Source organism: Pongo pygmaeus, chromosome 14 (assembly GCF_028885625.2).
Source record: "Pongo pygmaeus isolate AG05252 chromosome 14, NHGRI_mPonPyg2-v2.0_pri, whole genome shotgun sequence".
NCBI classification, from domain to species: Eukaryota; Metazoa; Chordata; class Mammalia; order Primates; family Hominidae; genus Pongo; species Pongo pygmaeus.
This window is the reverse complement of record NC_072387.2, coordinates 33,950,828-33,974,985: the sequence shown is the minus strand read 5'-3', so window position 1 is coordinate 33,974,985 and position 24,158 is coordinate 33,950,828. Positions and strand designations below refer to the sequence as shown.

The 24,158-nt window shown below is 41.8% G+C and overlaps 1 protein-coding gene across 9 annotated transcripts in view; it reads right to left on the bottom strand.

Annotated features, from left to right (window-relative positions):
• ATP8A2 (ATPase phospholipid transporting 8A2) overlaps positions 1-24,158 on the bottom strand; it is a 660,817-nt gene that overhangs the window by 526,655 nt on the left and 110,004 nt on the right. The window contains exon 1 of one of the 9 annotated variants that reach the window (XM_063650663.1): positions 17,301-17,368. The exons of the other annotated variants lie outside the window; for them this stretch is intronic. The gene's annotated coding sequence lies outside the window, so the exon portion shown is untranslated. Of the gene's footprint in view, positions 1-17,300; positions 17,369-24,158 lie in introns of those variants that run through there. 9 annotated transcript variants of the gene reach the window in all.

Genomic DNA, 24,158 nt, shown 5'->3' with positions numbered 1-24,158 from the left:
CTCAAAAAAACAACAACAGCAAAACACACACACACACACACACAAAGAATGGTACCAGCACAATTATCCACTCCACTTAACTGAGATATCACTCTTCAATATATTGGCATATATTTAGTTCTATGTCAATTCCCAACCAATTGATTTACAGTAGTTTTATACCTGTTCTGACTCTTGGTAAGGTAATATCTCCCTCTACACAGTATTATTCCTTACCAAAATTTATATAGAGGTATATAGATATACAGATATACACACTCACATTTAGTTTCCTATTTATAAGTTTTATATGTAAAATAAGATATATATATATATATATATATATATATATATATATATATACTGTACTGTATATATACACACACAGGTTAAATATCCCTAATCCAAAAATCTGAAATTTGAAATGCTCTAAAATCCAAACCTTTTTGAGCACTGACATGACACCTCTGCTTTCTGATGGTTCAATGTACACAAACTTTGTTTTATGTACAAAATTATTGAAAATATTGTATAAAATAACCTTCAGGCCAGGCATGGTGGCTCACACCTATAATCCCAGCATTTTGGGATTATAGCGTCACAGTGTCACAGATGCTGCTCCCCTTCAGATCCACAGCCGTGTTCCACACGAGGAGAAACAGAGAACTGGGCACCTCAATACGGGAAGTGGGGCTTCCTCAGATGCCCTCAGCTCCCATCTCATTGGCCAGAACTCTATCTCATGAATGTTTCCAGTTTCAAGGGTTTCCAACTGGGCACATCTGGAACAAAATTGGTGGGCAATATCTGCCTTGATGGCTTTTTCTGAAATAAGCAAATGTCCAAGACATGGCCTCCTGGTTCCCATATGGGAGGTCGGCCAGATGGTACATTTGGCCCTAATCCACCCCCATAAGGGAGTCAAACTGGGACTATTCTATACCTTGCATAAATAGGAAAGAGCAGAAATATTAATGGTTTGTGTCTGAGGCATGACAAAAAAAGCATGTACCCATTATAGCATCCATAGAAATGAATGACCTAGAATCAGGAGCTAAAAATCTGTCAGCTCCCCTCAAATGAGCCCCACTCAACTAGAAAATCAACAACTTTCAGCAGGGAGAGTGGAAGAGCTCTCTCATCATTCGGTATTATCTAGGAAAAATATAAAATTGGATTTTCAACAAAGCTAAACATAACTGTCTTTATAGGAAGCTGTAACCAAACACTTGTTAGATCCAATTTCCTCAGAATAACCAAAGCCTGGTCGGGGACACAGAAAGCTGGTTTGTAATCCCAGTGTCAGCTTGGAGAAGCTGCTTGACCTTTCCACACCTCTAGCTCTACACTCTGCAGTGGAGGCCATCATTTTCCTTTCTCTATCGCAGATCTTGCGAAGTTGCAGTTAATTTATAATTCTAGAGCAAGAAAGAATGCCTGTATAGGAGAATATAAAGGAAGGCAAGAATATGTCGGATATTAATAATACCTCGTTAATATTTAATATTATCATAGAATATGATATAGCATATATTGTATATAATAATAATGTTAAGTCATGTAGAGCCATCAACATGGTAGCCAGCTGGCAACAGTTTTGAAAGGGAAATAAGTGAGCAGGCTCTCCTGGTAATGTCCACCAGACCTGCAGAGCGAAACAGGGATGTGTACGTCTTTCTGGATACAGATTCAGAACTATAATATCTCTAGAGAGATAGAGTCTCTAGGTCAGATACACTGAGAACAAAAAATATAAAGGGTTGAGGATGTGATAAAAAGTGAAGGCACTTACATCAGGTCATGTTTTAAGAAGTCTATGAAGTTAAATTATACATGTGAAGGTGACTTTAACACGTATAACAGTTATAAAACACAAAATGATTTTACTAATCAGACTTTAAAACTAATATCAGACATTAAGGTTATATGAAAAGCAAGAAAGAAAATAATGGTCTTATAAAAGGAAAAATAAATCAAGGGGGTTTATGTGGTTTTGAGAAAAGAAACTGGAAGAATAAAGGGTATATGTCAATAGATCTCTTGAGAGAGAGAGAGAGAGAGAGAGACTGATTAACAGGTATTTCCAATGAGTTGTGACCACCACCCCCTCCCCGAAAAAACAAATCCTACTTAACAAGTCTAATAGAAGTTTTATCATCAGCAAACTTGAGACTGGAGTCAAAGCAATTTCAGACCCATTCAATCCAATAATTCTAAAACCAACACATACACTATTTTTGGTAAAGTGAGTACTATCAAGATATCTCACATAAGAAAGGGGAAGACGGGTAAGAGCAGTAATTTCCCCAACAACTAAACAATAACTGTAAATTCTCACTAAAAAAATACAATTCTGAGAATACAAACCAAAGTTAATAGCATCCGATGGCCTCAAGCCCGCTGACCCAAGCAAAGATTTAGAAGTAATGAGAACAATAGCCTGGTTTAGGGGCATGCACTTACTAGCAAGGGGACCATAGATCATTATATGTGACCTTTCCAATCACACTATAAAGTGACTCTGTCTGAGCACTGTATACTTTTTTTTTAAAAAAAAAAAAAAGGAAAGGAAAGATTTTTAAAAATTGTTCTCAATAAACAATCTAACTGCAACTTCTGAAAAAAACATACGAAATAGATGTTAGATGAAAAACGATTTTAAAATAATAGGGTACCAATCAGTTCTATCTCTTCAAAATCCTATACCAATTACCAATCCACAAATAATTCTATCAACATAATACCTAATCCTCATACCATTTATATAGACAATACTGAATACTAACGGTATTCAATGCAAAACTGGACTGGGGTAGCAGGGTAGTGGGGCACAAAAATACCAATGTGCAACTTTCCACTGGAATGAGGCAGAGGGAAGTGGACTGCAAACCCCCACTGGATTCCTTCCAACGTGCTCTCCAGCGCACTGCATACCCGTGTACATGACAGAATCATCTCTTGCAGCTCGAGGAGTTCAGACATAGAATGTTACTTCACAGTGCTTGTAAAAATTTGGATAACCATTAGCAAAGGACAATCTCCAAATCCTACTGGAGAAGTTTTTTTTAAAGATCTACATACCTTGTTTGGCTCTGAGCTGCTATCTTGCACCCAGTGTGTGTGCACACACATCTTTATGCCTCCACCTACCGAATGCCGGCAACAGGCTCAGAGTCACATGCCACACCAAACTTGCCATTAAGGATTCAGGCTTTATCCTGTGGCTTGTTTTTTTAACCCGAGGACCTTAATTTTCTTCACAAATGACTGTATGACTATCCTTTTCAGCATCAGAGTGTATGGCACCTAATCAAACTGAAAGATCCACAAGAGAAAATATACAGAGTGTTTAATTATTTTTCCAACATCTTACTCCTTCCAAGAAGGAGTTATTTCTTTCTACTGAGCACATGAGGTCTTGTCCTGGTCCCATGTGCAAATGGAGGCTGAGTTCTTGTGGATTTGGATCCTCCAAATGCCCAAGGGTAGCACCAGTGCCAAGCGTCTCACCCACAACGCAAATTCCCACCTCAGTACAACTCCTGCAGCTGGAAAGTTCTGTATGAACGCCGCTTCATGGCTTTGTTCCTTGTCAGCATGCCAACCACCCTTTCCAACCTCACGAATAGTAGGGCTATTTCCCTTTTCATTCAGCTCTCTAATAGGCTTCTCTGCTTGGGTATGTCATTGATTTCTTCTCAATCAGTACCCATTTCCACAGAAGGAGACTCGGACTAGGTCTCGATGCTGCACAGGGCAACCAGCAGTCACCACTCATCACACAACTTTGCGTAAGTCCCTGTTTCAACTATACAGTGAGGGGTGAGGAATGAAGCCAGGTGGCAGCTCATGTCTCTTCTAGACCCAATATCAGAGAGGCGCTTCCACCCAAGCAGCACACTGATCCTACCCGCCTAGTCCTGGACATTCTGCCCCCGCTTGGACACCTCCATGACAGCACTCTCCCCTGGACAGCTCTCAATGCCCAAAAGCTCGGTCAAGTCTTCCCCAAGTGGTCTCTTCTCAAGCTAATAAACAAAACCACCACTCGGGTTTGACAATGCCTCTTAAAATACATAGCAAAACAACATCCATGAAACACCCACTATACCTACAGACTAGAAACCAGAACCCACACAATGCCAGCCTCCAGGTGTGTCAGTCTAGAGCATGGCACACAGACCATGACACCGTGCAGTGCCAAGCACGACAGCCATAACAAGCAGGTGATACAACACGCACACACAGTCACATCTGAGTCCAAAGGACAAGTAGGAGTGAATTCGTCGGTGTTCTAGGTAGAGGATCCACCTGCTACCACTGTTCTTCTGAATATTATCATAGCAGTTACTATTTGTAGCTTACTATTAGCAGCTTAAAAAGTTAACTTGCCCTGTATCACCCAAAAAGCAAGTGACAGAGGCATGCTTCACACTCCTGTTTGCCCTACCCCAGACTCTAAATCATTTTCGTTGGGTTCTAGTACCCTGTGGGAATCAGATGACAATAATGGACACCCTCCACAGAAGAAATGAACATATGCCCACTGGCAGCATTCTAAGCTTCAATACTTGACAGTAAATTCATTTTCCCAATGACATGATGATGAGGTTATAATGAGGCTCAATGAGGATTTTTCTGAATTAAACTACATAGCCAAATAGCTCCCGTTTATTTCTCCTTTTTCATTGCCAGTGCCATCATGGCTTATTGGAAATCCTCACCACATCACACCTCCTAATTGCCTGAATCCATCCACAATGACACATGACTGCTGTCTGACATGCCACACAGCATGTTTAAAAACACCCAGTGATCCAAATCATAGCCAGCATTTGAGAATTTATTTTTGAGGCACTTGACATTACTTCAGAGGGTTGCTTTCTAACTAAGAGTTAGGAAGCGAAGACAGGGTATGGGATCTGAACTTGCATTGTTAATAAATTCACAATGCCTCTCTTGAGCTCCCCAGCCTGTAATTAAAGGGTTCGACATTTGCTTCCACGCATGTCTTTCCAATGGTTGCTCCCCCTCCAGTGCAAACCTCTGCTTCAGACACGCATGTCTTTCTGTGTCCTGAACTCACCCTCCTTTCTTCTAGTCCTACTCCTTTCTGGAAAACCTGGGCTGTTCTACCATCCACTAAGACATCTCCTCAGAGCTCCAGGGGACAAACCCTCCCTTCCCTGAAGTCTGGGAAAATTACCTCGCCCTTCAGCATTGAGCTTTATGCTACCTTCCATTACAAGTTAACCATGGATGTGTGTCTTGTCTCCATTTGATTATAAATAACAGAAGACTTCCCATAACATATTATGGTGTAATAACTATGTTTTCTTATTTTCCATACCCTACACTCTGGCCCCTGGGGCTTCACTGACCCTGGGAGGGGACTGCCCCTCCTAGGGCTAATTCCTAGAAATAGCAAACAACTTGCCAGGGAATATGTCTTTCACATGCAAACCAAACAATCCAGTCTGTGCTGTGCCTCCCAGCTGCCTCCCTTAAGAAACTCTCACTCATCAAGCCTGCCCTGATCATTCCAGAGCCAGATGCCAGACAACCAGAGAAGCCCTTATGTCCAGAGCTCACTGAAATTATCCATACCAGCCAATTCTAAACCTGCTCATCCCGCCCTGCCCTTCTCATGGAAACCACAGGGAAGGCCACTGTCCACGCTTCCTAAGCCACCTGGAGCTTCCGTGTGTGGCCCTGGGTGGTGTGCCAGCCTCCTGTTTCTAGGGAACTGTGAGTACAAACTTCTTGATGATGCTCCTTTCTGTGTCTGCAGGTCTTACCATCCTCGATTAAAACCAATCCCAGGTACATTTTTAAACACATGACCTCTGTATCTCTTTCATGCCTCCCGCTTTCTGCCCAACCATACTTCTAAAATAGTATCACATCATCGAGTAGAAGTCAAGTATGTCAAAGAAATACAAACATGGGTTGAAGAAGACAGGCATTCAAGTTTAGTTTTTCAAAAGTGAAAAAATACATAAGGCGTACAAATAAAGAAAATGCACAGGGAATATATTTACATGCCTCAAAAATGTAAAAATACACAAAAAAGTTTTAACTTAAAATTATATATATTGGTGCCAGGTGGCTCATGCCTGTAATCCCAGCACTTTGAGAGGCTAGGGCAGGTGGATCACTTGAGTCCAGGAGTTTGAGGACAGCTGGTGCAATGTGGCAAAACCCCACCTCTACAAAAAGGACAAAAAAAATTAGTCGAGTGTGGTGATGCATGCCTGTGGTCCCAGCTACTCGGGAGGCTGAGGTGGGAGGATCACCTGAGCCATGGAGGTTGTGGTAAGCCAAGATCGCACCACTGCACTCCAGACTGGGCAACAAGTGAGACCCTGTCTCAAAAAAAAAATTATATATTCGGCCTCAAGTTACCACTGTTATTAATCTCATGGTCTTTATATTCTGCTTTAATTTCATTTCACTTTAGTTCATTTCTCTAACACTGTATGAGCACTCCACACAATATTATGGAGTTAATCCATGTCTGCAGTGTAACACTAATGCATTGTTTTAATTGACTAAGACATTTAAAACCTTCAGTAAGTTTAAAGGTGTTATTTTAATGAGACAAATTTTAACCTGCATATCCTATGATGTTACACCTGAATATTTCAATTACACCTTCAGAAAAGCTCTACAATAACATAATTGAGTTCACTTGAATTCTCTAGGGCAAACAAGAGCCCTCTCTCCCCAGCAGTTTCTAATAACTTGTGTGGCACCTCGCTCACCCTATTGTGCCTTCCTTCCAAGTCCAGGGAAACAGGAATCTTAGTGATCTATACCATACTTCAAGATAAGAAGGGAGCAGGCAATGCATTTATGGAGGGCACTTTGGTAACTATAAAATGAAGGATTTATGAGGAAATAATCTACTCTTCCCCCATGACACACACGCCTTGGTGAACTGTGGGGTTGTCATGTTTGGGGAGTTTCAGCTGTGCTACCCTAGGACTAGAGGGCAGCATAGCTGTCCTCTGCCCTTGCTGTCTTCTCTGCCTGGTATCTTCCTCCCACCCTGCTCCACCTCCTCTTTCTCACACCTTAACACATCATCACTTCCACAGTGAGTTGCCCGTTGGTCTTCCCCCACCCTATCCCAACTTTTCCTTATGTCTCCTGTTTATTTTAACAGCCCTTATTATAATCTGAAGTTATGTAGTTCTTGTGTTTACTGTCTGTTTTCCTAACTGAACCAGCTCAGGTAAGTACTCCACAAATATTAAATAAAAGAGTACACTGGAGAGGAGAACCAGTACGTGTCTTGGCAGAGTTTGGGGTAATAGCCACACCATTCCTGAAAGAATAGAATATGATGTCCCCAACGAGAAATTATTGGCATCCAACCTGGTAATTAATATATGTCAGGCAATTGACCTTTAAACAAATCGGCTAGATAAGCACCAACTTACAGAGGTGGAAACGCTCTCGAAGAAGGTGCTGACTGGCCCAGGCTCATGTAGCTAGGCAATAGCTAAACCAAGATTCAACCCCCCAAACATGACAACACATGGTTCACCAAGGTGTCTGTGTCATCAGGGCCAAGTGTGTCTGGCTCCAAATCTCATGTTCTGAAACATTCCACCGGATACAGATTCAGAACTAGGCATTATTTGTGAAGTAGGGTCTTATATATAGCTCTACCTGCAAGTCACACTCAAGACTCACCTCCCTCTAGGTTTGTTTCTGTGAGTAACACATTCACCTTTGCCAAGTCTTCCTTAAATGCTGCACTCAATTTAGTGAGGGTTACTATACACTAGGGTCTGGGCCCATAGTTGGCCTGAGGGAGTACTAACAGGTAATTAGGCCAGAATATAGGGCAACAATGGGCGCCGGACAGAGAATGGATCTTGGGGGCAGTTATCCCCTGCCACACGGAGATTCTATTTTATTGTCAAATATAAGGAATCTCGGTTTTACTTTCCTTAACCAAAGTGTCCATTTCCTCCTATGTACTGATTAGAAAAACACATTAGCACTATTCTGTATATAAACAGTCTCCGGGTACAGGACTCAGTATCCTGCCACCAAAGATGAAGCACAGTGGCTAAAAGCATGAGCTCTGCCACTGCACTCTTGGGTCTGCCATGAGCCCTAGGCTTGTTATTTAATCAGTCCATGCTTCACTTTCATCATCTGCAAAACGGAAGTCAAATATTGAGTTAATAGAAATAAAATGTTTATAATGGCATTGGGGACATAGTATGTTCTCAACAAATGTTAGCTCTTCCTAATATTATTTAAACCCCTACCTTCATTTTTACTTGAATACATCTGCAGGGTGTTAAAAAAAAACTTTTCAGACTAGATTCATTCTATCTAATATCATCCTATGAGCTTGGCGGAGGTAGGGTATTAACAGGATTATCCACATTGGCCAATTCCATGACCAAAAAGACGAGCTTACCTGTTAAGCACATCATCAGTAGCAAGAAAAAGGTAGACTCCACGTCTGACAGACTGAATCGTAGTATCATTGGAGAATTTGTGACAACCAGAAATAGATGTGCACATGTAAAACAAGCATTCTGTAGAATGGGTGATCATGGAAGGACTCGAGTCCCTTTATAAGGCAGAGCTTACTGATTTATTTCTATCATGAGAAATTTTAAAGGTGAAATATCAAATTCTATTAGTGAGAATCCACTATGTGAAAATCCAAGCAGGCACACAAATATTGCTGCTGTATTTACTGCCTTGATACTGAAGTTTTCCTCACAAATACGCATCATTCATAGTATGAGCACCTGTTTATGTCTCCAGCACTGCAAGTCTCACCCTATTGACCATTAAATCCTAACAACGAGCATGACACCTGCCCCGTATTGGGTGCCCAAAATTTTCAACTCATATCTGGAGCACGTGTGTCCACATGTATGGGTATACAGCATATGGATCAGGTGAAACAGGCAACAATTTTAATGAACAAGTACTAGACAATGAAAATCTTACTTTTATTATTATTATTATTATTATTATGATGATTATTATTATTATTTTGAGACGGAGTCTCTCTCTCTTTTGCCCAGGCTGGAGTGCAGTGGCGCGATCTCGGCTCACTGCAACCTCTGCCTCCCGGGTTCATGCCATTCTCCTGCCTCAGCCTCCCGAGTAGCTGGGACTACAGGCACCCGCCACCATGCCCGGCTAATATATTTTTTTTTTTTGTATTTTTAGTAGAGACGGGGTTTCACCGTGTTAGCCAGATGGTCTCGATCTCCTGACCTCGTGATCCGCCCGCCTTGGCCTCCCAAAGTGCTGCAATTACAGGCGTGAGCCACCGTGCCCGGCTGAAAATCCTATTTTTAAATAGTTATCTTCAAGAGGGAGATAGACTAGGAAAAAGCAGTGGTCTAAATGATAGATATTTGCTTAGGTTGGCTTAAAACACCTTCAAATTCTCCCATTAACAGAAAAATAAACTAACACTGCAGAATCAAATAAACATTCATGCACATTCTTACATTAAAACAGCCTTTATTTTCCCCTGAAATCTGAAAAAGTATTATCTAAACCAAATTAGATAGTGCAAACTCAATTTTCATTCAGCTATTAAACGTTTTATTTCCCTCAATAGTCAGGAATTTAACAGGCAATCAGTCCTAAAACTAACCATTCTTTTGAATGGTTAAATTAAACCTAAAAACTACTCTGTGTTTAACTCAGTCTAAAATGTGTTGGAGTAAAATATGAAGCCTACAAATTTCACAGAAATAATAGCTCCTTTCACGACTTTAATCACACATAATATTCCTTCTGTTTTTGATACTACTAATGGCCCACCTCAAACTTCAAAGAATTTCTCAAAACAGGTGATTAACCTGTGTTGATCATGATACATCACATATTGTGGACGCCCCACCACCTGTTCACATGAAGAACACGCACCTGCAGGAGGTGACTGGTCCTCTGAGGGCCCCGCAGCCTGCCGAGGGAGTCAGACCCTGCACCTTGGTCTCATTAGCACGATGGTCTCAACACTTCAGCACTGTGCCAGCCAAACATAAGCCGTGCCCAGAGCAGCTTTACATCCAAAGGGCTGAATTAACACATCAACCCATGCAAGCAGATTATAATACTGAGATTTCCCATTTCCTCCTGATATTTTAATAAGAATATTAAATACTCTAGTACAAAAGCACAGCAATGCATTAATCCAAAATGTGACCTGCATACAAAGGTCAACTCCACCTGTGCCTCTCTAAGAGAACAAAGTGTTCCTCTAGTAAACAGGACTTTTTTTTAAAATCCTGGGCTATTAGAGATCAGAGCACCTGATAATCATCAAGCCCTGTTACCTTTCAATTTACTGATAAGGAAGACAACATTTCCTGAAAACCCGAAGTGTTCTGGGCACTACGCTCACCATGTGTTTGTTCACATGTATTTTGTTTTTTTGCATCCTTTATTTAGCCTTCAAATATCCACTCCTTTTTGCCAGTGAGGAAATCGAGGCCCATTTAGATTAAGTCACTATTTATTTTTTTCAAATTTCCTAACTAAACTGTTTCTTTCAGCAATTAACTATAATGTGAAAAGAAAGAAAGTACTCTCTCCTCTTCAATGTAGATTTCATGCAGGGGTTCAAAATAAGCCAGGCGCAATAGGAAAATGATCAGGTGGTCTAACATCCAAGCTGGAGGTGGCACATGAGCCAGGGGTGTGAGACTCTCAGTTTCCCAAGAGCTGCTTCCATGTGCCAAGATGCTCCCAATCCTTTTTTTCCCACCCAGTCTCCTCTTCAACAATGATTCATTTTAATTACATAATTACATAAAGTCATCAATTGCAGGAATGGCTTCCTACAATTAAACTTGATAAAATAGTCAAGCAAAGAAAGCCCACACCCTCACTCCTTCCACAGGACAGCACCTTTCAAAGAAGTCAGACAATACAGCCAGGTTACCCTCGGGTGTTTCACGGGGAACATCTAGTGTTGGAGCATCCAGCCTGAATGTGCATGAGCCCCAGTGATGACAGTTCTGGTGGATAAACTGCTCAGTTAGTGCTGCCTGTATAAAGATGAACAAGAATCCTGTTCTCTTTGTTCAAAGGGTTTTAATCCAGAAAGATGAAATATATTCAAACCAAGCAGCTTGAGGTGTACAGCTCAGATCAAGGTATACACAGTATGAAACTGTCAGAACACAGCCATGGGAAGTACAAAAGTGACTTTAAGCTATAAAAATAGACAGGGGTCTAGAGCAGTGGCTCATGTCTATAATCCCAGCACTTTCAGAGGCCAAGGCAAGAGGATCTCCTGAAGTCAGGAGTTTGAGACCAGACTGGGCAACACAGTGAGACCCCATCTCTTAAAAAAAAAAAAAAAAAAAAAGGAAGGCATGCATGGTGGTGCATGCCTGTGGTCCCAGCTTCTTGGGAGGCTGAAGCAGGAGGAGGGCTTGAAGCCAGGAGTTGGAGCCTGCAATGAGCTATGATCATGCCACTGCACTCCAGCCTGGGTAACAGAGCAAGACTCTGTCTCTTAAAAAGCAAAAATAAAACCAAAAAACCAGATAGGTGGGAAGAGAGAGCAGAGAAAAGGTAAGAAAGGGTCCCTCCACCTCCATCTGTGCTTTCCAGCTCTTTCCACATGAGACTCACAACCCCACAACACCTCACCCAGTCCTCATCAACCCTTCCAGATCCAATCCTACTGCTTCTTGGACTCATTCAAACCCCTTCTCAGCCTCTTACACAGGCCATTTCCAAGGCAATGGCACACTCTGGCCTTTCCTGAACAAAGACAGGTGGTAAAGTGGGTTGGAAGAAGTCCAGCCCCACCCTGGAAGGACAGCAGCAGGAGGTTATAACTGGAACGTTGTCGACTTCCTGTTCTTGTTGCGTTTGCCCAAATGTCCTCAATGTGCTCAGGAACAACAACCAAGGTGGGCTTACATAGGTGTTTGGTTTGGGAGGTAGTTGGCCACAGGGAAATCTGCAGAGACACCTAATTCAGACAGTTTAAGAAGCAGAATCTTAAACAGATTTGAGAGGCAAGAGATGTGAAGAGAAAGCAAGCTGTCACCCAAGGGCTGCTAGCCAGCAGAGGGCCTCCAGGGAACTAGAAGGACATTGCAAAGCTCCGGGCTAGACCCCTAGGTCTGTGTGATTTTGCTGACATCACTGTGAAAAAATAAATCATTACAAAGTCGAATTCACTCACAGCTAGAAGGATTCGGACAGAAGGTGTCCAAAACAGTAAAAGGGAAGATGCTGTTAACTGCGTTTGAAAACAATTATAAAAATGTCAGAAGCTTCAAATCAGTTTTTATCCTTATGTTTTCAGTTTTTTAAACACAGATGAAGGCCCTGTGAATATCAGAACAACAGCAAAGCACTTCTAAAATATAGATGCAGATACCACAGAGCCTGCCCCTCATAAAAACAAACAAGCAGGCAAACAAACAGAAAAGCGGGCTGTGTCCCCACAGTCTCCTCTCTTTTCATATAATCCTTCCTACCTTCATCCCTGCCAAACAGGCTTTCATACCCTTTGCAGCATGGCTTTGTTCCCAGGAAACCTAATAAGATATTTATGAATGTTTCAATATTGGCAGCAGAGTTGGCAGCAGGAGTCTCTGCAGTGGCAGAAAGGTCAAAGCGATCCCTCCAACTACCCCCACCGCCCGCCTTGGAGATTACATCTACTATACACACAATTAAATGCAGCAGACCCAGACTGATCTTTTCCTTGTAATTTTTTTAATCACCAAAGGATTAAGAAACAGAAGTACATTATTCAACACAGCAATTCTAAGTGCGTCCCTTAACAGACATTGACCCACATGTGTTTTCTGATGTCACCTAGGTTCTCGTTGCCACAGACCTTGGACAGCTCCCTCTCCCATGTACCACCCTGGCTCTTCCAACCCTTCTCTCTCCTCAAACTCTCCACCCTACCCCAGCCCCTTCACTTTGAGCACTCTGCCTCCTCCCCATTTCATGGGGTACACTGAAGCTTTAGAGTGGACGTGATTCACCTTGACACCCACACACACAAACCGACTCCCAAAGCTCTTTCCACCCTATTGATAAAGAAGTCTCTCTTATTCTTGCCCAAATCAATAAACATTGCACCTGAGCTCACCTACTGGCAGCCCTCCTTTCCTGGTTAGCCCCTACACCTCCCAAGGCTCCTGTGCAACCTCCCCTCCACATTCCTTTTCCTGACCCTGAGACAGAGATCATCCCTGAGGTTTTCTGCCTTTGGTCTTTATTCAATGCACTGAACCATCTTTTCCATGTATGGCTGAAATTAGCACCAGTGTACTCATCAAATGGTTATCAAATTCACCTCCAGCTTGGATGTCTACCACAAGCTCTGTCTAGACCAACATATTTAACTTCTCTGGATACACCTACCTGAATGTCCACAGACTCTGCAAGATCAGCGTGATGACAACTGATGTCTTCACTTCCGGTTCCTGCGTATGTTTAGTAATCCCACAATGAGCTTTCTCAACCAAGCCAAAGAGTTGAGAAAACACCAAGGAAGCAAAAATAAGAAGCATAAAACAAAAAATACCCTACCAAAAAGTTACACCAACAAATGGTTTAAGCGCCCCCATCAAATGAAAAAGGATCTCTGTGGGGATTTTCTTATGTAACTTCAAAAAATTAAAAACTAAGTTATGAGTAATCATATAACACAAACATGAGCAAAAAGAAAGGAAAGGCTAAAATAGTAACATCACCACCAAGTTTAAGACAGAAATAATTAATGAGCATAAGGCCAGAGTAAAAATTACAGCCACATTACCACCAGTGTGGTACACTTTATTTCACATAAAATTAAATTTTACTCAAAATGTAAATTATGTTTTACATGAAAACATGTAAAACAACATTCACAAGCAAATGGACCAAGAAAGCTGTAACAGGAGATTGATGCTATTATCAAACTGACTAATTGGACAGGCTAAAAATACAGATTCAAAAAATGTAATTAAAATGTCTAAACAAATGAATTTTGGAGCCTATGGAGAATACATCTTCCTTCCAAGCACAAAGGGAAACCTGGAATAAGTCCCTCGCTCCTCGTGCAGGCACTGAAGCAACAGGGAATGGACCCCACATCCTTGGACCACCTCCATGTCTTGCCAGTTTCTTCTTTTGCCAAAGGAAACTGGGCCCCACCTGTCTCAGACACTTCAAACAGCAGGGGCTGCGGTCACTGTAATAACGAGCCAACAGGTAATGGAAACACTTTCCCCACCACGATCAGAGCACAGCTTAGGGTCCATTCAACCACAAGATTTCAGAATTGAGGGAAACCTTGAAAACTCTCATTAAAGCCCTTCCCTTCACACAGTAGGAAACTGAGGGCTTGTAAGACACAGTGCTACATCTACAGAAACACGACTACACGGGGTGGGAGGAGCTGCACTCAGAGGTTAGAAACAGTGGGAGGGTCCAGACGGGGTCAAGGCTGGGCATCTTGTGATGATGGCTGAGGGCAGTGATGTCCCCAGTGTGTTTCACACCAAGAGAATTTTTTTTGTAAGCAACCCCCTTCTCTATGTGGTAAAATTTCTTTCAGTGATAACTATAAAGAACATAAAATTGACCAAAAAAGAAACAAACAGCAAAAATAGTCTTTATTGAACTTGCATCTAGGCCACGCACAGTGGCTCATGCCTGTAATCCCAGCACTCTGGGAGGCTGAGGCGGGTGGATCACCTGAAGTCAGGAGTTCAAGACCAGCCTGGCCAACATGGTGAAACCCCATCTCTACAAAAATACAAAAATTAGCCAGGCATGGTGGCAGGTGCCTGTAAACCCAGTTACTTGGGAGGCTGAGGCAGGAGAATCGCTTGAACCCAGGAGGCAAAGGTTGCAGTGAGCCGAAATCACACTACGGCACTCCAGCCTGGAAAACAGAGTGAGACTCCGTCTCAAAAACAAAAAAATAAAACTGCATCTAATCATGCCAGTAAATAAAATAATAAAAATTTTTATAGTCCAAAAAAAAGAGAAAAAAGCACAAGTATTTATTCAATGGTTTTCATATCTATCTATGTAACAACTTGAATTTTGATCCTTTGGTTACAGACTGATACAATATTTATGTCATTAATTGGCAAGTAACTAATAAGTGAAATTTAACAAAACCAATGCTCTGTCAAAGGTATAAACATCTACTAAATCATACCACTAATGTCACATTTTCTTTTCTTGACTTGGTCTTCAATTTTAAAGCAATGAATAATTATGAATGAATTTCAATTTTAAGAATCTAGGAAAAATTTACCAAACTAAAATGTGAGCTTACCAAACAAAATATCATACCCTGCAGTTCATATTCTGTTTTGCTGTCTTAAATGTTAGATGTAAAAACCCCCACGTGGTCACATAAAATGACAGAATCGAAGTAACTCAAGTTCTACTTTCTTAGTGTTTATAAACGCTGTACTGTCACTATTTCATCGCTACTATTTAAACTCAAGCACTGGGCATGGTGACTCACACTTGTAATCCCGGCACTTTGAGAGTCTCTGCTGGAAGGATCACTTGAGGCCAGGAGTTCAAGACCAGCCTGGGCAACATAGCGAGACCCCATCTCTACGAAATAATCATAAATAAGTACATAAACTAACTAACTCCAGAATATGTAGCACCATGGGGCTCCTGGAGAGCACTGTGTCCAAAGGGAACTCCGGACCTGTCCTAACTCTTAGGACCTTGCTCTCAAAATGCACACATACAGTTCAGTTGGTTGTGGGCAATGGAGACAGAGGGTTAACTGGGAGTGCTCCTAATGAATTTCCATGTAGAATATAATGGTCACTTAAAAGAAATAAATCAAGTCCAACAGCACTTTAAAAAAAAAGAAAATGTAAATAAAATAAATATGTGCTACATTGAAGAATATGTGTATATTTTATATATATACACACTATATCTGCTATATACTGTGAAATCTTTAAAAGTAGCCAGGCTTGTGACTGTAATCCCAGCAACTTGGGAGGCTGAGGGGGGAGGATCACTTAGGGGCAGGAGTTTGAGACCAGCCTGGGCAACACAGCAACACAGCAAGACCCTGTCTCTAAATTTTTTTTTAATTAGTCACGCATGGTGACGTGTGCCTATATTCCCAGCTACTTGCGAGGCTGACGTGGGAGAATCTGAGGCTGTAATGAACTATGATTGTACTACTGCACTCCAGCCTGGCCCACAGAGTAAGACCTCCGCTCTAAAAAACAACAACAACAACAACAACAACAACTAAATAGTAGTCATGGCAATTATTTAGAATTTAGTCCAAATGAAGGCTTTTGCAGGGAAGAGAATGTTACTGCTGGTACATGGGGATGATTAAAAGCAGATGGACTTTTAGTGGGTTTAATTGTGTGGACCTTCTTATTGCCTGCACCTCAGGCAGATCACTCCCTAATGCATCCCACACAGCCTGTGATGCTCACCGACTGTACGAACTCAGGCAAGTTACGTAACTCTTTCTGGTGTGTGTCCTTATCTGTGCCATGGAGATGCCAGCTGGGACTGGCTCTGCCTCACATCTGAGGCTCCTGGAGGACTGCAGCCTCAGGTGTGGGAGCCCCGGCTCCTGGCCCGTCCGTGGTGTGCTCTGCGAGGAGAGCTTCTAAGGAAAGTGCTGTGGGAATTAAAGCTATACGGCGGCAGCCCTATGAAGAGTGAAGCACCCACCTTATGGCTCAGGAAAAACAGGTCAGGAGGCTGCTCAGAGTTTCTCTCCCGTAGCTCTTCTTTAAGAGGCTAAGGGCATGAGCCAGAGAGCAGGGAGGAAAAAGGGGCCACGAACTTAGCCATGGAAGTGGATCGTTCAACATATGTGTTCTACTACACTTCCCTTACTCAAATATACCCGAAAAGCTAAGGAGTAACCTTGCAGGCAGAGCCCTCGATTTTCTACCACTGTGCCGCAACACCAAGCACCAAGACAGTATACACTAGCTACTACAAATGAATTTGTTTGACACACAAGTTTTAAACCTTGACCAACATAAATGACTAAGGATGCCAGCTGTCACATTAAATCCCAAATGTACCTCCATTTGAGGGTAGACATCCATCTGCCAAGTCTGAAGAAATTGGCATTAAAAGCATTTACCTCGGCAGCCCCCTTTTAGAAGTAGTTTATATATGAAAGTACAATATCAACACTACGCAATACATCAATTTCCGAGGCATAAGTAACTGCACATCACCATGGAGGTTCTACTTTGTTCAATAAGCAATTAAGTGTGAAGGGATATCTGAGAACAACACATTAAGCCAATTCGCATTTTCTGTTCAATTCTGACCTTCGCTTGCAGAGCGCAGTCCTTCAGCAAAGGTTTTCCACTTCCCATTGGCAGGAATTGTGCGTCGTGCTGGGGAGGATGCGAGGGGAAACAGACAGACTTTGTCATCAAGGATGACACAGCAGAGCAGGAGAGTCAGAGATGGATAAAAATAGATGTGGTGCAGCATGCTAAGTTCCAGAGCAAAAGAGTCTTGAGAAATGCTGCGGCACAGAGGGGCTGCCTCCGCCTGCAAACGGTGGAGATGCAGGATGAGGAAGAAAATGCTTGCTTACAGAGATGCGACCTGAGCCTGAAAAACAGGGCCCTCCAGGAGGACAAACTTGAGTAGGTTAGAAGACAGTGTTCCAGGGAAAGTGCCATGATTAAAGGCTGCAGCCAGACACAGGAAGAGGAGCCTGGGGAGATGGTGCGGTAAGCCGGGAATAGAACGAGAGTGGCCTTGTGTATCTTACTGGAGACAAAAGAGAAGTAGCGATGGTCCCTCAACAGGGAGAATCACAGTGCCTTGGCTGTTTTAGAACGATAACCACCAGCAATCGGGAAGGTGAAAGGGAAACCCTGTTACAGGTGGAGACAAGAGAGACTGAACCAGCACCAGTGCCATGAAAATGATCCACTCAACAAAAAAGCAGATCTGGTTTAAAATCTATACCCACCCCACCAAGCATCCTCCTGGGCACTATGACTCTGTACCCTGGTCCTGGTGTATCCCAACCTAGCCAGGGTTGTCAGGGAAAGATGCAAATGGTAAAGTCAACCAGACAGCAAAAATGGGGGGTGGGGGGTGGGGGAGTTATCTGAATTTCCTTTAAACGTTTATACCTATTTTTTAAAAAGTGGTGCTTACTGTGGTACACAGCAAGACATGAGATAAAGCATAGAAAAAGGACAAAAACACCACCAAAAATGACCGTGTGATAGAGTACTAAGACTCTTTTTGGTTTTTTTCCTCTTGAGACGGGTATGGCTCTGATGCCCAGGCTGGAGTGCAGTGGCATGATTTTGGCTCACTGCAACCTCCACCTCCCAAGTAGCTGGGACTACAGGTGCATGCCACCACACCTGGCTAATTTTTGTATTTTTCATAAAGAAAGGGTTTTGCCATGTTGCCCTGGTCTCAAACTCCTGAGCTCAAGCAATCCTCCCACCTCAGCCTCCCAAAGTGCTGGGATTACAGGCATGAGCCACCATGCCCAGCCAAGACTCCTTGTAATGGTAAAGTTGTAATTACTATATCAACGAGCAATAAGACTATTACATGAGGGACCTGGAGAAGTCAAATACACAGGGACAGAAAGTAGAATGGTGATTCTCAGGGGCAGGGGCAGGAAGAACAGGGAGTTGTTTAACAGGGACAGAGTTTCAGTTTTGCAAGATGAAAAGCTTTCTGGAGACTGGTTGCACACCAGTGTGACTATCCTTAACACTACTGGATCGTATACTTAAATATAATAAAGAAGATAAATTTCATGTTGTGTATTTTACCACAAAAAAGAGAAAAAAGAAAGAAAAAAGAGCAACAAGCCTACCCAACCTGTCAAACAGGATGGAATATATGATGTCTACGGCCACTGTACTGTGTCCTAGGCATTTTTGCATCTGAAATCTCATTTAGCTTCCCGACATGCTTTCTAGGGAAGTGTGTTTCCATCAAACAAACAAGAAAAGTCAGGCTCAGCGAAATCATGTACTTGACCTAAGGTCATTCAGTTGGTCCCTGGTAGAGCCAAGACTCGTGTACTTGTTATGTTTTGTTCCTTATACTATAGCTAATTACCCTCCCACTCAGGCTATTACAAAAAAAATAAAAAAGAAAGAGAAAGATTACACTGCAAGTTTTTTCCATTACATGTTTAATAATTTAAAGTTCTCCATGATAACCTCAGGCAAACTAGAATTAATCTTCAAAATCAGGTTAGTGCAAAAAGAAAACATTTCTAGTTTGTTCCTAAAACACATTCATCCTATTCGATATGCACCTTACCTTTTAATCTCTACTAATGCAAGTCAAAACCTGTTGTTTTTTTTTTGTAAAACCCAAGTGGTACATTCCAAAATTGATGGGAGAGTTATTGTCAAACACACTATCTAAAATGCAACAACAGCAACAGCAAAATTTATAAATCACTCAGTGAGGTGCTGTTTAAAGTGCCTCATGCATATTAACTCATTTAATCTTCAAAAAATTCCTATGAACTATACATTGTTGCATGAGGGTGACAAATGAGGACCATCTTCAACAAAATCACCAGGAGTGCTGGCTGCAAACAGAAATCAGAGCCTGCCCCAGACGAAATGAACCTAGATTTTTCTTATGCAATATAAGGCTAAAAATAAAATACCTGATCTATATATCATGGATTCACCAACCAAGCTACCTTTATATGCACAAAACAGGAAATGAGAGGTACATGACAGCCTGTGGAATACAAACATGCCAAGAACGAGAACTGGAAAGCAAAAGTAAATATTACCACTGACATCATTCTGCAAAGACTCCGCAAAATTGTATTTGAGAATTTTACGGAGAACATAAACCTTGGCAAAAAGGTTTTACAAAACAATTCACCTTTTTAGTTAGAGACTGTCTTTCAAGTCTTACTAAGCAGATCATACATCTTAGCTCATGACTTCTGCAGAACTCAACCACAGCTCTATTCGTTATATTATTACTATTAATATTTTTAATTGAGACAGGGTTTTGCTCCATCACACAGGCTGGAGTGCGGTGGTGCAATCTCAGCTCACTTTAACCTCCACCTCCCAGGCTCAAGCGATCCTCCACCTCAGCTTCCCAAGTAGCTGGGACCACAGGCATGCATCACCATGCTCAGCTAATTTTTTGCACTTTTGATAGAGATGGGGTTTCACCATGCTGCCCCCCGCTGGTCTCAAACTCCTGAGCTCAGGCGAAGCACCTGCCTCAGCCTCCCAAAGTGCTGGAATTACAGGTGTGAGCTACCACACTCAGCCTCTATTTGTTGTAACAATTATTCCACGGGTATATGTGCAGCCATGTTGATGCTGTCCTAATTTTAAAATATTCAATGTATTTCAAACAGTAAGCAGCACATAAGTTTCTTTTAAAGGGCTACATATTCTGACGTCTTCATTTTTTTCTAATGGTAGTATCTCAAAATATCAAAATTCATCATGCCCCTTAACACAATAGTTCAAAAAAATGACGCATAATCAATTTATCTTCAGGGTATATAAGAAAACATACTTGGCTGTGAAGAATGCTAAATCAATATCTTTAAACTATTTATATAAAAAGTACTATGGTTTAAAATCCAAGTCAGTTAAATGTCTTATAATCTACTATTCTAAATCTTTAAAAATATCACAGGTTGATTTCTATAAAAAAAGTATTTAACTCTATAGCAAACACCAGCACTGAATTGAGAATAGCTTCTTGTCTGCTTAAGTGCATGACACATGATTAAAAAAAAAATGTTTGGAATACTGCATTGCACATTGCACCCATCAACCATCCATACAAAATACTAGCAAAGGGACCATAAAACTAGACATAGAAGGACCTCAGAAAGTGAACTAGACACAGGAAAAGACTGTCAGCAGGTAACAGATAGTCCCCAGCTTTCTCAGCATTTCCTCAGAGTTCGTACGTACTAATATGGAGTATTGGAGTTTGGGGGTACAATTTTAGAGGCAAAAAATTGAAAGCTTTTCCGACCCTCATTTAAATTTTTGTTGAGTATAGGAGCAATGTTGTCAATTGGTGAAATAAGAAAACTCACTCTTTCCCAGCGATGTGATAGAAGACCCAACAACATATGAAGAGGCCACATATGCTCCCTGGGACAGCCCTGAAGAGTCATCTCTATAAATGGGTCTGTGACTATCAAACTAAACATGAAGAGAACTACTAAATTCCTGACAGTCCAATACTAACTCAAATATAATGTGAGAATTAACGTTTTGTTATAGTGATTAAACGTGTTTGCAGTTGTTATGGGTCGACTGCCGCTTATGTGTTGGCCACAGTCTAGAATCATTGTCTGGGACTCACAGGAAGCCTCGATTCAGAGGAAGAACTTTCAACACCAGCTCACTGTGGACTAGAATGGTTTCCAGGTGAAATGGTGTGTCCCCCAGGAAGACAGATGTTCATGTGTAGGCCCAGTGAATTATAAGCGTTAAAATATATGGCATGCGCCTATGTGTGTACGCATTTAGACAAGCAGTGGAAGGAGGCTGGTAAAAGTACGAAAAGAAATCTTCCCTTATGTTATTTTCTGTCTTGGAGTTTTTTGACTTTCCAATGTCCACAATGTTTGGCTTACAAATATGACTAACCCATGTACAGAGAATAATGGTGGTACCTCCCCAACACACACACACACATGCACTATCCTGTACTTAAAATTATTTCCTCTGCTATGTCTAATCTTATACAGAGAACAAAACTTTGTTGGAATAGGTGTAGTGTTGAAACTGCATGACAGCTGACAGTCAAAACAGTGATACTGAGAGAAGTTCATGTTTCTGCCTTACCAAGGCATCGTCATTATGTGAAATTATTCAATTTACTCTGGTACATCGATGTTAGAACGGTTAATGCATTCTAATTTGTAAAGGTAACAGTAAAAAATGACTATGAGGCAGTTTTAACAAAGCTGAGTATTAGAGAAATAATTGTGATACTATTCAGCAAATGGCCTTACTGTTTTAAAATAAAGAGCTCTATTTTTAAACTATCAGAGCTTGGTAACATGTTTCATATACTAGACAGCAATACTTTCAAAACTTCCACCTTTCACTGGAATAAAAACAAAAGAGTCATATTTTTTATTCAATAATTTAAAGAATATTCCTGCCGGGTGCAGTGGCTCATGCCTGTAATCCCAACACTTTGGGAGGCTGAGGCAGGCGGATCACTTGAGGTCAGGAGTTCGAGACTAGCCTGGCCAACATAGCGAAATCCCATCTCTACTAAAAATACAAAAAAATTAGCCGGGCCTGCTGGTGGGCGCCTGTAGTCCCAGCTACACAGGAAGCTGAGGCAGGAGAATCACCTGAACCTGGGAGTGCGAGGTTGCAGTAAGCCAAGATCACGCCACTGCACTCCAGCCTGGGCAACGGCGAGACTCTGTCTCAAAAAAAGAAAAAAATTTTTAAAAATAAATAAATAAAAAATATTCCTTTATATCATTGAATCTACAGTTAAGTATTCAGTTTCCATATTATGCACAGTGCCAAGTTCCTCAGAGATATTCAAAGCAGAGCCCCACAGAGCCAAAAAGTTGATGGTCTCAAACAAGATGGAAGGGAAAAAAGGAGGGAGGGTAGAAAGATACAGATGCAGACTTTATAGTCACAATTCAATACAACTCTAGTCACACATGTAGACCAAGTTTAACGTTTTAACCATTCTATGGTAAAGAATCTTGGTGTTTGTTTGCAGGAGGAGGTGTCAGTGAATTTAATGTGAATTTATATGCAACTGTGTTCTTTCACGACACCAAAAGGAGAAGCCAGTTTCTTGATTTAACACCAATCCACACATGCACACTCTCAAACACGTTTTAGACTCGTCTTATGCTCGCAGTCCAGCCTGCTTGTCCCTAGCAGTTACAGGCTAGAAAACATATATGTACAAAAGACCCTAATGCCCAAAACGTACCTGGTGATTCTTCAGCCTGCACATTTCTCCCCTTGGCAATGTGTAACTCTTGGGCAGAGTAATACACAAGTCCACTTCCCTTTTCCCCAAGTTATAGCTTATAATTGATTGTTTTGGTTATCAAAGAATTAGAAAGCAAAATGAGTGGCAAAGAAGAACAACATCCGTAATAACCAGATAACTGGCGTCAATGAGCAACTCTGTGTGAGTCTGTGAGCTCTTATACAGTGCGGCCTTAAACAGGTACATTCTCATCTAATTATTTTTTTCTTGTAGAGATAGGGTCTCACTATGTTGCCCAGGCTGGTTTCAAACTCCTGGCCTCAAACAATCTTCCTGCCTTGGCCTCCCAAAGTGCTGGGATTACAGGCATGAGCCACTGTGCCCAGCTGTTCTCATCTAATTCTCATCATGCTATAAGCTATGACATTATTCTACTTCCAGTTTACTAACTGGAGTATCTTGAAACCAAACAGATCTAGAGGTAGGGAAAGATCTGTCAAAAGTTTGGTGTCTCTCCAAGAGAGCCAGTGCTGCCCCCACCTTGCTGGAGGAAGGAGCTCCATCATGATGCAACCAACAGAGATCACCCCCTACATGTGTATCTCTGCTCCTCTGGGGTGGTCTCATACTGGGGTGAAAGGGGCTTTCTGCTATTCTGAGGTCAATCACCTTGCCCCAATCCACAGTTCAAAATAGTTCAAAACAAAACTCAGAAACACAAGAAATAGCATCAACACCTTCTCCATCACTAACACTGGAACCTGGAAATCACACTTGCCTAGTGCTCTGTCCACTTACAGCTCCACTGCTAACCATCCCAAGTGCTTCTCTTCTCCTGCAGCAGTATAGCCCTGCACCTCTTCCTGGGCAATGACGGCAGCCTCATGTGCTTATTCTAAATGCAGAGCAGGTGGCTGTGCACATCAAACCCAAGTACTATGCCTTTGTCACTTGGCCCATAAAAGCTTTTCCTGACTACTGCAGCCCGTCTCCAGTAGCCTGGCCTTTCACAGCACTTTGTCCATCATCCCCCTTCTGTATTAGTCCATTTTCACGCTGCTGATAAAGACATACCCCAGACTGGGCAATTTACAAAAGAAAGAGATTTAATTGGAATTACAGTTCCACATGGCTGAGGAAGCCTCACAATCATGGTAGAAGGCAAGGAGGAGCAAGTCCCGTCTTACACGGACAGCAGCAGGCAA